Source organism: Mytilus trossulus, unplaced genomic scaffold, assembly GCF_036588685.1.
Source record: "Mytilus trossulus isolate FHL-02 unplaced genomic scaffold, PNRI_Mtr1.1.1.hap1 h1tg000265l__unscaffolded, whole genome shotgun sequence".
Taxonomy (NCBI): Eukaryota; Metazoa; Mollusca; class Bivalvia; order Mytilida; family Mytilidae; genus Mytilus; species Mytilus trossulus.
The window spans coordinates 919,823-934,405 of record NW_026963323.1 but is presented as its reverse complement, the minus strand read 5'-3'; positions in this window follow the sequence as shown (position 1 = coordinate 934,405).

The following is a 14,583-nucleotide window of genomic DNA, read 5'->3' as shown; positions in this document are numbered from 1 at the left end:
ATGATAGGGGACGTTTAATCTATACCTATAAAATGCATCGGATCGGAGGTATAGTAACTGTGAACCCTAAACACAGTGCCAAGCTTAACTTCACCATACGTATATATCATGAATAGTATCCAACTACTTCCTGTAATTGACTTTTAGGTCAATTTAAGTTTGTCCCGTTCAATAGTTTGTCCCGTGCATAATTATGTCATATTGCATGCAACTTTAAAATACTAGAATACAGCTTAATTGTATACTTACTGTTTAGACTTGACGTGTATTTTCTGTCTTTTATAACTACTTTCTTCTTAAGACACCAAAAATGTGGTTCAAACTAGAATTTCAATGCCTTTGATTGATACCTTTTCTGAAACTGTTGACAGTAATCTGCTAAATGATAAAATACAAAATGAGTTTCTTTCGCAAATTTATAGGAAGGACACGACTAATTCATGGTCCCATTGCTTTCTATGTTAAATTCCTCCGTTCAAACCCTACCCCTGAAGGCACACCTCTTTTGTTTTAAGTTCAAATAAAGTGGCAATCATTGCATTTCAAAGCAACACTTTAAGCTGCTGCTTAATTTGATGAAAAGCTACAACTCTATCTAGCTACTGAGAAGTGATACAATGTTTATATATAAGCACCACATAGACAGTAACAAGAAAGGCTGCTAACCTGTGAACTTTTAGACGGCAGCAATTTCAATATTTAGACTTATTATGTTTTGACTTCTGAGCCTCCTCACTCTCAGTTCGTACAAGTTATAGCAGATACTAGTATGTGATACGTATGATAGGGGACGTTTAATCTATACCTATAAAATGCATCGGATCGGAGGTATAGTAACTGTGAACCCTAAACACAGTGCCAAGCTTAACTTCACCATACGTATATATCATGAATAGTATCCAACTACTTCCTGTAATTGACTTTTAGGTCAATTTAAGTTTGTCCCGTTCAATAGTTTGTCCCGTGCATAATTATGTCATATTGCATGCAACTTTAAAATACTAGAATACAGCTTAATTGTATACTTACTGTTTAGACTTGACGTGTATTTTCTGTCTTTTATAACAACTTTCTTCTTAAGACACCAAAAATATGGTTCAAACTAGAATTTCAATGCCTTTGATTGATACCTTTTCTGAAACTGTTGACAGTAATCTGCTAAATGATAAAATACAAAATGAGTTTCTTTCGCAAATTTATAGGAAGGACACGACTAATTCATGGTCCCATTGCTTTCTATGTTAAATTCCTCCGTTCAAACCCTACCCCTGAAGGCACACCTCTTTTGTTTTAAGTTCAAATAAAGTGGCAATCATTGCATTTCAAAGCAACACTTTAAGCTGCTGCTTAATTTGATGAAAAGCTACAACTCTATCTAGCTACTGAGAAGTGATACAATGTTTATATATAAGCACCACATAGACAGTAACAAGAAAGGCTGCTAACCTGTGAACTTTTAGACGGCAGCAATTTCAATATTTAGACTTATTATGTTTTGACTTCTGAGCCTCCTCACTCTCAGTTCGTACAAGTTATAGCAGATACTAGTATGTGATACGTATGATAGGGGACGTTTAATCTATACCTATAAAATGCATCGGATCGGAGGTATAGTAACTGTGAACCCTAAACACAGTGCCAAGCTTAACTTCACCATACGTATATATCATGAATAGTATCCAACTACTTCCTGTAATTGACTTTTAGGTCAATTTAAGTTTGTCCCGTTCAATAGTTTGTCCCGTGCATAATTATGTCATATTGCATGCAACTTTAAAATACTAGAATACAGCTTAATTGTATACTTACTGTTTAGACTTGACGTGTATTTTCTGTCTTTTATAACAACTTTCTTCTTAAGACACCAAAAATATGGTTCAAACTAGAATTTCAATGCCTTTGATTGATACCTTTTCTGAAACTGTTGACAGTAATCTGCTAAATGATAAAATACAAAATGAGTTTCTTTCGCAAATTTATAGGAAGGACACGACTAATTCATGGTCCCATTGCTTTCTATGTTAAATTCCTCCGTTCAAACCCTACCCCTGAAGGCACACCTCTTTTGTTTTAAGTTCAAATAAAGTGGCAATCATTGCATTTCAAAGCAACACTTTAAGCTGCTGCTTAATTTGATGAAAAGCTACAACTCTATCTAGCTACTGAGAAGTGATACAATGTTTATATATAAGCACCACATAGACAGTAACAAGAAAGGCTGCTAACCTGTGAACTTTTAGACGGCAGCAATTTCAATATTTAGACTTATTATGTTTTGACTTCTGAGCCTCCTCACTCTCAGTTCGTACAAGTTATAGCAGATACTAGTATGTGATACGTATGATAGGGGACGTTTAATCTATACCTATAAAATGCATCGGATCGGAGGTATAGTAACTGTGAACCCTAAACACAGTGCCAAGCTTAACTTCACCATACGTATATATCATGAATAGTATCCAACTACTTCCTGTAATTGACTTTTAGGTCAATTTAAGTTTGTCCCGTTCAATAGTTTGTCCCGTGCATAATTATGTCATATTGCATGCAACTTTAAAATACTAGAATACAGCTTAATTGTATACTTACTGTTTAGACTTGACGTGTATTTTCTGTCTTTTATAACTACTTTCTTCTTAAGACACCAAAAATGTGGTTCAAACTAGAATTTCAATGCCTTTGATTGATACCTTTTCTGAAACTGTTGACAGTAATCTGCTAAATGATAAAATACAAAATGAGTTTCTTTCGCAAATTTATAGGAAGGACACGACTAATTCATGGTCCCATTGCTTTCTATGTTAAATTCCTCCGTTCAAACCCTACCCCTGAAGGCACACCTCTTTTGTTTTAAGTTCAAATAAAGTGGCAATCATTGCATTTCAAAGCAACACTTTAAGCTGCTGCTTAATTTGATGAAAAGCTACAACTCTATCTAGCTACTGAGAAGTGATACAATGTTTATATATAAGCACCACATAGACAGTAACAAGAAAGGCTGCTAACCTGTGAACTTTTAGACGGCAGCAATTTCAATATTTAGACTTATTATGTTTTGACTTCTGAGCCTCCTCACTCTCAGTTCGTACAAGTTATAGCAGATACTAGTATGTGATACGTATGATAGGGGACGTTTAATCTATACCTATAAAATGCATCGGATCGGAGGTATAGTAACTGTGAACCCTAAACACAGTGCCAAGCTTAACTTCACCATACGTATATATCATGAATAGTATCCAACTACTTCCTGTAATTGACTTTTAGGTCAATTTAAGTTTGTCCCGTTCAATAGTTTGTCCCGTGCATAATTATGTCATATTGCATGCAACTTTAAAATACTAGAATACAGCTTAATTGTATACTTACTGTTTAGACTTGACGTGTATTTTCTGTCTTTTATAACTACTTTCTTCTTAAGACACCAAAAATGTGGTTCAAACTAGAATTTCAATGCCTTTGATTGATACCTTTTCTGAAACTGTTGACAGTAATCTGCTAAATGATAAAATACAAAATGAGTTTCTTTCGCAAATTTATAGGAAGGACACGACTAATTCATGGTCCCATTGCTTTCTATGTTAAATTCCTCCGTTCAAACCCTACCCCTGAAGGCACACCTCTTTTGTTTTAAGTTCAAATAAAGTGGCAATCATTGCATTTCAAAGCAACACTTTAAGCTGCTGCTTAATTTGATGAAAAGCTACAACTCTATCTAGCTACTGAGAAGTGATACAATGTTTATATATAAGCACCACATAGACAGTAACAAGAAAGGCTGCTAACCTGTGAACTTTTAGACGGCAGCAATTTCAATATTTAGACTTATTATGTTTTGACTTCTGAGCCTCCTCACTCTCAGTTCGTACAAGTTATAGCAGATACTAGTATGTGATACGTATGATAGGGGACGTTTAATCTATACCTATAAAATGCATCGGATCGGAGGTATAGTAACTGTGAACCCTAAACACAGTGCCAAGCTTAACTTCACCATACGTATATATCATGAATAGTATCCAACTACTTCCTGTAATTGACTTTTAGGTCAATTTAAGTTTGTCCCGTTCAATAGTTTGTCCCGTGCATAATTATGTCATATTGCATGCAACTTTAAAATACTAGAATACAGCTTAATTGTATACTTACTGTTTAGACTTGACGTGTATTTTCTGTCTTTTATAACTACTTTCTTCTTAAGACACCAAAAATGTGGTTCAAACTAGAATTTCAATGCCTTTGATTGATACCTTTTCTGAAACTGTTGACAGTAATCTGCTAAATGATAAAATACAAAATGAGTTTCTTTCGCAAATTTATAGGAAGGACACGACTAATTCATGGTCCCATTGCTTTCTATGTTAAATTCCTCCGTTCAAACCCTACCCCTGAAGGCACACCTCTTTTGTTTTAAGTTCAAATAAAGTGGCAATCATTGCATTTCAAAGCAACACTTTAAGCTGCTGCTTAATTTGATGAAAAGCTACAACTCTATCTAGCTACTGAGAAGTGATACAATGTTTATATATAAGCACCACATAGACAGTAACAAGAAAGGCTGCTAACCTGTGAACTTTTAGACGGCAGCAATTTCAATATTTAGACTTATTATGTTTTGACTTCTGAGCCTCCTCACTCTCAGTTCGTACAAGTTATAGCAGATACTAGTATGTGATACGTATGATAGGGGACGTTTAATCTATACCTATAAAATGCATCGGATCGGAGGTATAGTAACTGTGAACCCTAAACACAGTGCCAAGCTTAACTTCACCATACGTATATATCATGAATAGTATCCAACTACTTCCTGTAATTGACTTTTAGGTCAATTTAAGTTTGTCCCGTTCAATAGTTTGTCCCGTGCATAATTATGTCATATTGCATGCAACTTTAAAATACTAGAATACAGCTTAATTGTATACTTACTGTTTAGACTTGACGTGTATTTTCTGTCTTTTATAACTACTTTCTTCTTAAGACACCAAAAATGTGGTTCAAACTAGAATTTGAATGCCTTTGATTGATACCTTTTCTGAAACTGTTGACAGTAATCTGCTAAATGATAAAATACAAAATGAGTTTCTTTCGCAAATTTATAGGAAGGACACGACTAATTCATGGTCCCATTGCTTTCTATGTTAAATTCCTCCGTTCAAACCCTACCCCTGAAGGCACACCTCTTTTGTTTTAAGTTCAAATAAAGTGGCAATCATTGCATTTCAAAGCAACACTTTAAGCTGCTGCTTAATTTGATGAAAAGCTACAACTCTATCTAGCTACTGAGAAGTGATACAATGTTTATATATAAGCACCACATAGACAGTAACAAGAAAGGCTGCTAACCTGTGAACTTTTAGACGGCAGCAATTTCAATATTTAGACTTATTATGTTTTGACTTCTGAGCCTCCTCACTCTCAGTTCGTACAAGTTATAGCAGATACTAGTATGTGATACGTATGATAGGGGACGTTTAATCTATACCTATAAAATGCATCGGATCGGAGGTATAGTAACTGTGAACCCTAAACACAGTGCCAAGCTTAACTTCACCATACGTATATATCATGAATAGTATCCAACTACTTCCTGTAATTGACTTTTAGGTCAATTTAAGTTTGTCCCGTTCAATAGTTTGTCCCGTGCATAATTATGTCATATTGCATGCAACTTTAAAATACTAGAATACAGCTTAATTGTATACTTACTGTTTAGACTTGACGTGTATTTTCTGTCTTTTATAACTACTTTCTTCTTAAGACACCAAAAATGTGGTTCAAACTAGAATTTGAATGCCTTTGATTGATACCTTTTCTGAAACTGTTGACAGTAATCTGCTAAATGATAAAATACAAAATGAGTTTCTTTCGCAAATTTATAGGAAGGACACGACTAATTCATGGTCCCATTGCTTTCTATGTTAAATTCCTCCGTTCAAACCCTACCCCTGAAGGCACACCTCTTTTGTTTTAAGTTCAAATAAAGTGGCAATCATTGCATTTCAAAGCAACACTTTAAGCTGCTGCTTAATTTGATGAAAAGCTACAACTCTATCTAGCTACTGAGAAGTGATACAATGTTTATATATAAGCACCACATAGACAGTAACAAGAAAGGCTGCTAACCTGTGAACTTTTAGACGGCAGCAATTTCAATATTTAGACTTATTATGTTTTGACTTCTGAGCCTCCTCACTCTCAGTTCGTACAAGTTATAGCAGATACTAGTATGTGATACGTATGATAGGGGACGTTTAATCTATACCTATAAAATGCATCGGATCGGAGGTATAGTAACTGTGAACCCTAAACACAGTGCCAAGCTTAACTTCACCATACGTATATATCATGAATAGTATCCAACTACTTCCTGTAATTGACTTTTAGGTCAATTTAAGTTTGTCCCGTTCAATAGTTTGTCCCGTGCATAATTATGTCATATTGCATGCAACTTTAAAATACTAGAATACAGCTTAATTGTATACTTACTGTTTAGACTTGACGTGTATTTTCTGTCTTTTATAACTACTTTCTTCTTAAGACACCAAAAATGTGGTTCAAACTAGAATTTCAATGCCTTTGATTGATACCTTTTCTGAAACTGTTGGCAGTAATCTGCTAAATGATAAAATACAAAATGAGTTTCTTTCGCAAATTTATAGGAAGGACACGACTAATTCATGGTCCTATTGCTTTCTATGTTAAATTCCTCCGTTCAAACCCTACCCCTGAAGGCACACCTCTTTTGTTTTAAGTTCAAATAAAGTGGCAATCATTGCATTTCAAAGCAACACTTTAAGCTGCTGCTTAATTTGATGAAAAGCTACAACTCTATCTAGCTACTGAGAAGTGATACAATGTTTATATATAAGCACCACATAGACAGTAACAAGAAAGGCTGCTAACCTGTGAACTTTTAGACGGCAGCAATTTCAATATTTAGACTTATTATGTTTTGACTTCTGAGCCTCCTCACTCTCAGTTCGTACAAGTTATAGCAGATACTAGTATGTGATACGTATGATAGGGGACGTTTACTCTATACCTATAAAATGCATCGGATCGGAGGTATAGTAACTGTGAACCCTAAACACAGTGCCAAGCTTAACTTCACCATACGTATATATCATGAATAGTATCCAACTACTTCCTGTAATTGACTTTTAGGTCAATTTAAGTTTGTCCCGTTCAATAGTTTGTCCCGTGCATAATTATGTCATATTGCATGCAACTTTAAAATACTAGAATACAGCTTAATTGTATACTTACTGTTTAGACTTGACGTGTATTTTCTGTCTTTTATAACTACTTTCTTCTTAAGACACCAAAAATGTGGTTCAAACTAGAATTTCAATGCCTTTGATTGATACCTTTTCTGAAACTGTTGACAGTAATCTGCTAAATGATAAAATACAAAATGAGTTTCTTTCGCAAATTTATAGGAAGGACACGACTAATTCATGGTCCCATTGCTTTCTATGTTAAATTCCTCCGTTCAAACCCTACCCCTGAAGGCACACCTCTTTTGTTTTAAGTTCAAATAAAGTGGCAATCATTGCATTTCAAAGCAACACTTTAAGCTGCTGCTTAATTTGATGAAAAGCTACAACTCTATCTAGCTACTGAGAAGTGATACAATGTTTATATATAAGCACCACATAGACAGTAACAAGAAAGGCTGCTAACCTGTGAACTTTTAGACGGCAGCAATTTCAATATTTAGACTTATTATGTTTTGACTTCTGAGCCTCCTCACTCTCAGTTCGTACAAGTTATAGCAGATACTAGTATGTGATACGTATGATAGGGGACGTTTAATCTATACCTATAAAATGCATCGGATCGGAGGTATAGTAACTGTGAACCCTAAACACAGTGCCAAGCTTAACTTCACCATACGTATATATCATGAATAGTATCCAACTACTTCCTGTAATTGACTTTTAGGTCAATTTAAGTTTGTCCCGTTCAATAGTTTGTCCCGTGCATAATTATGTCATATTGCATGCAACTTTAAAATACTAGAATACAGCTTAATTGTATACTTACTGTTTAGACTTGACGTGTATTTTCTGTCTTTTATAACTACTTTCTTCTTAAGACACCAAAAATGTGGTTCAAACTAGAATTTCAATGCCTTTGATTGATACCTTTTCTGAAACTGTTGACAGTAATCTGCTAAATGATAAAATACAAAATGAGTTTCTTTCGCAAATTTATAGGAAGGACACGACTAATTCATGGTCCCATTGCTTTCTATGTTAAATTCCTCCGTTCAAACCCTACCCCTGAAGGCACACCTCTTTTGTTTTAAGTTCAAATAAAGTGGCAATCATTGCATTTCAAAGCAACACTTTAAGCTGCTGCTTAATTTGATGAAAAGCTACAACTCTATCTAGCTACTGAGAAGTGATACAATGTTTATATATAAGCACCACATAGACAGTAACAAGAAAGGCTGCTAACCTGTGAACTTTTAGACGGCAGCAATTTCAATATTTAGACTTATTATGTTTTGACTTCTGAGCCTCCTCACTCTCAGTTCGTACAAGTTATAGCAGATACTAGTATGTGATACGTATGATAGGGGACGTTTAATCTATACCTATAAAATGCATCGGATCGGAGGTATAGTAACTGTGAACCCTAAACACAGTGCCAAGCTTAACTTCACCATACGTATATATCATGAATAGTATCCAACTACTTCCTGTAATTGACTTTTAGGTCAATTTAAGTTTGTCCCGTTCAATAGTTTGTCCCGTGCATAATTATGTCATATTGCATGCAACTTTAAAATACTAGAATACAGCTTAATTGTATACTTACTGTTTAGACTTGACGTGTATTTTCTGTCTTTTATAACTACTTTCTTCTTAAGACACCAAAAATGTGGTTCAAACTAGAATTTCAATGCCTTTGATTGATACCTTTTCTGAAACTGTTGACAGTAATCTGCTAAATGATAAAATACAAAATGAGTTTCTTTCGCAAATTTATAGGAAGGACACGACTAATTCATGGTCCCATTGCTTTCTATGTTAAATTCCTCCGTTCAAACCCTACCCCTGAAGGCACACCTCTTTTGTTTTAAGTTCAAATAAAGTGGCAATCATTGCATTTCAAAGCAACACTTTAAGCTGCTGCTTAATTTGATGAAAAGCTACAACTCTATCTAGCTACTGAGAAGTGATACAATGTTTATATATAAGCACCACATAGACAGTAACAAGAAAGGCTGCTAACCTGTGAACTTTTAGACGGCAGCAATTTCAATATTTAGACTTATTATGTTTTGACTTCTGAGCCTCCTCACTCTCAGTTCGTACAAGTTATAGCAGATACTAGTATGTGATACGTATGATAGGGGACGTTTAATCTATACCTATAAAATGCATCGGATCGGAGGTATAGTAACTGTGAACCCTAAACACAGTGCCAAGCTTAACTTCACCATACGTATATATCATGAATAGTATCCAACTACTTCCTGTAATTGACTTTTAGGTCAATTTAAGTTTGTCCCGTTCAATAGTTTGTCCCGTGCATAATTATGTCATATTGCATGCAACTTTAAAATACTAGAATACAGCTTAATTGTATACTTACTGTTTAGACTTGACGTGTATTTTCTGTCTTTTATAACTACTTTCTTCTTAAGACACCAAAAATGTGGTTCAAACTAGAATTTCAATGCCTTTGATTGATACCTTTTCTGAAACTGTTGACAGTAATCTGCTAAATGATAAAATACAAAATGAGTTTCTTTCGCAAATTTATAGGAAGGACACGACTAATTCATGGTCCCATTGCTTTCTATGTTAAATTCCTCCGTTCAAACCCTACCCCTGAAGGCACACCTCTTTTGTTTTAAGTTCAAATAAAGTGGCAATCATTGCATTTCAAAGCAACACTTTAAGCTGCTGCTTAATTTGATGAAAAGCTACAACTCTATCTAGCTACTGAGAAGTGATACAATGTTTATATATAAGCACCACATAGACAGTAACAAGAAAGGCTGCTAACCTGTGAACTTTTAGACGGCAGCAATTTCAATATTTAGACTTATTATGTTTTGACTTCTGAGCCTCCTCACTCTCAGTTCGTACAAGTTATAGCAGATACTAGTATGTGATACGTATGATAGGGGACGTTTAATCTATACCTATAAAATGCATCGGATCGGAGGTATAGTAACTGTGAACCCTAAACACAGTGCCAAGCTTAACTTCACCATACGTATATATCATGAATAGTATCCAACTACTTCCTGTAATTGACTTTTAGGTCAATTTAAGTTTGTCCCGTTCAATAGTTTGTCCCGTGCATAATTATGTCATATTGCATGCAACTTTAAAATACTAGAATACAGCTCAATTGTATACTTACTGTTTAGACTTGACGTGTATTTTCTGTCTTTTATAACTACTTTCTTCTTAAGACACCAAAAATGTGGTTCAAACTAGAATTTCAATGCCTTTGATTGATACCTTTTCTGAAACTGTTGACAGTAATCTGCTAAATGATAAAATACAAAATGAGTTTCTTTCGCAAATTTATAGGAAGGACACGACTAATTCATGGTCCCATTGCTTTCTATGTTAAATTCCTCCGTTCAAACCCTACCCCTGAAGGCACACCTCTTTTGTTTTAAGTTCAAATAAAGTGGCAATCATTGCATTTCAAAGCAACACTTTAAGCTGCTGCTTAATTTGATGAAAAGCTACAACTCTATCTAGCTACTGAGAAGTGATACAATGTTTATATATAAGCACCACATAGACAGTAACAAGAAAGGCTGCTAACCTGTGAACTTTTAGACGGCAGCAATTTCAATATTTAGACTTATTATGTTTTGACTTCTGAGCCTCCTCACTCTCAGTTCGTACAAGTTATAGCAGATACTAGTATGTGATACGTATGATAGGGGACGTTTACTCTATACCTATAAAATGCATCGGATCGGAGGTATAGTAACTGTGAACCCTAAACACAGTGCCAAGCTTAACTTCACCATACGTATATATCATGAATAGTATCCAACTACTTCCTGTAATTGACTTTTAGGTCAATTTAAGTTTGTCCCGTTCAATAGTTTGTCCCGTGCATAATTATGTCATATTGCATGCAACTTTAAAATACTAGAATACAGCTTAATTGTATACTTACTGTTTAGACTTGACGTGTATTTTCTGTCTTTTATAACTACTTTCTTCTTAAGACACCAAAAATGTGGTTCAAACTAGAATTTCAATGCCTTTGATTGATACCTTTTCTGAAACTGTTGACAGTAATCTGCTAAATGATAAAATACAAAATGAGTTTCTTTCGCAAATTTATAGGAAGGACACGACTAATTCATGGTCCCATTGCTTTCTATGTTAAATTCCTCCGTTCAAACCCTACCCCTGAAGGCACACCTCTTTTGTTTTAAGTTCAAATAAAGTGGCAATCATTGCATTTCAAAGCAACACTTTAAGCTGCTGCTTAATTTGATGAAAAGCTACAACTCTATCTAGCTACTGAGAAGTGATACAATGTTTATATATAAGCACCACATAGACAGTAACAAGAAAGGCTGCTAACCTGTGAACTTTTAGACGGCAGCAATTTCAATATTTAGACTTATTATGTTTTGACTTCTGAGCCTCCTCACTCTCAGTTCGTACAAGTTATAGCAGATACTAGTATGTGATACGTATGATAGGGGACGTTTAATCTATACCTATAAAATGCATCGGATCGGAGGTATAGTAACTGTGAACCCTAAACACAGTGCCAAGCTTAACTTCACCATACGTATATATCATGAATAGTATCCAACTACTTCCTGTAATTGACTTTTAGGTCAATTTAAGTTTGTCCCGTTCAATAGTTTGTCCCGTGCATAATTATGTCATATTGCATGCAACTTTAAAATACTAGAATACAGCTTAATTGTATACTTACTGTTTAGACTTGACGTGTATTTTCTGTCTTTTATAACTACTTTCTTCTTAAGACACCAAAAATGTGGTTCAAACTAGAATTTCAATGCCTTTGATTGATACCTTTTCTGAAACTGTTGACAGTAATCTGCTAAATGATAAAATACAAAATGAGTTTCTTTCGCAAATTTATAGGAAGGACACGACTAATTCATGGTCCCATTGCTTTCTATGTTAAATTCCTCCGTTCAAACCCTACCCCTGAAGGCACACCTCTTTTGTTTTAAGTTCAAATAAAGTGGCAATCATTGCATTTCAAAGCAACACTTTAAGCTGCTGCTTAATTTGATGAAAAGCTACAACTCTATCTAGCTACTGAGAAGTGATACAATGTTTATATATAAGCACCACATAGACAGTAACAAGAAAGGCTGCTAACCTGTGAACTTTTAGACGGCAGCAATTTCAATATTTAGACTTATTATGTTTTGACTTCTGAGCCTCCTCACTCTCAGTTCGTACAAGTTATAGCAGATACTAGTATGTGATACGTATGATAGGGGACGTTTAATCTATACCTATAAAATGCATCGGATCGGAGGTATAGTAACTGTGAACCCTAAACACAGTGCCAAGCTTAACTTCACCATACGTATATATCATGAATAGTATCCAACTACTTCCTGTAATTGACTTTTAGGTCAATTTAAGTTTGTCCCGTTCAATAGTTTGTCCCGTGCATAATTATGTCATATTGCATGCAACTTTAAAATACTAGAATACAGCTTAATTGTATACTTACTGTTTAGACTTGACGTGTATTTTCTGTCTTTTATAACTACTTTCTTCTTAAGACACCAAAAATGTGGTTCAAACTAGAATTTCAATGCCTTTGATTGATACCTTTTCTGAAACTGTTGACAGTAATCTGCTAAATGATAAAATACAAAATGAGTTTCTTTCGCAAATTTATAGGAAGGACACGACTAATTCATGGTCCCATTGCTTTCTATGTTAAATTCCTCCGTTCAAACCCTACCCCTGAAGGCACACCTCTTTTGTTTTAAGTTCAAATAAAGTGGCAATCATTGCATTTCAAAGCAACACTTTAAGCTGCTGCTTAATTTGATGAAAAGCTACAACTCTATCTAGCTACTGAGAAGTGATACAATGTTTATATATAAGCACCACATAGACAGTAACAAGAAAGGCTGCTAACCTGTGAACTTTTAGACGGCAGCAATTTCAATATTTAGACTTATTATGTTTTGACTTCTGAGCCTCCTCACTCTCAGTTCGTACAAGTTATAGCAGATACTAGTATGTGATACGTATGATAGGGGACGTTTAATCTATACCTATAAAATGCATCGGATCGGAGGTATAGTAACTGTGAACCCTAAACACAGTGCCAAGCTTAACTTCACCATACGTATATATCATGAATAGTATCCAACTACTTCCTGTAATTGACTTTTAGGTCAATTTAAGTTTGTCCCGTTCAATAGTTTGTCCCGTGCATAATTATGTCATATTGCATGCAACTTTAAAATACTAGAATACAGCTTAATTGTATACTTACTGTTTAGACTTGACGTGTATTTTCTGTCTTTTATAACTACTTTCTTCTTAAGACACCAAAAATGTGGTTCAAACTAGAATTTCAATGCCTTTGATTGATACCTTTTCTGAAACTGTTGACAGTAATCTGCTAAATGATAAAATACAAAATGAGTTTCTTTCGCAAATTTATAGGAAGGACACGACTAATTCATGGTCCCATTGCTTTCTATGTTAAATTCCTCCGTTCAAACCCTACCCCTGAAGGCACACCTCTTTTGTTTTAAGTTCAAATAAAGTGGCAATCATTGCATTTCAAAGCAACACTTTAAGCTGCTGCTTAATTTGATGAAAAGCTACAACTCTATCTAGCTACTGAGAAGTGATACAATGTTTATATATAAGCACCACATAGACAGTAACAAGAAAGGCTGCTAACCTGTGAACTTTTAGACGGCAGCAATTTCAATATTTAGACTTATTATGTTTTGACTTCTGAGCCTCCTCACTCTCAGTTCGTACAAGTTATAGCAGATACTAGTATGTGATACGTATGATAGGGGACGTTTAATCTATACCTATAAAATGCATCGGATCGGAGGTATAGTAACTGTGAACCCTAAACACAGTGCCAAGCTTAACTTCACCATACGTATATATCATGAATAGTATCCAACTACTTCCTGTAATTGACTTTTAGGTCAATTTAAGTTTGTCCCGTTCAATAGTTTGTCCCGTGCATAATTATGTCATATTGCATGCAACTTTAAAATACTAGAATACAGCTTAATTGTATACTTACTGTTTAGACTTGACGTGTATTTTCTGTCTTTTATAACTACTTTCTTCTTAAGACACCAAAAATGTGGTTCAAACTAGAATTTCAATGCCTTTGATTGATACCTTTTCTGAAACTGTTGACAGTAATCTGCTAAATGATAAAATACAAAATGAGTTTCTTTCGCAAATTTATAGGAAGGACACGACTAATTCATGGTCCCATTGCTTTCTATGTTAAATTCCTCCGTTCAAACCCTACCCCTGAAGGCACACCTCTTTTGTTTTAAGTTCAAATAAAGTGGCAATCATTGCATTT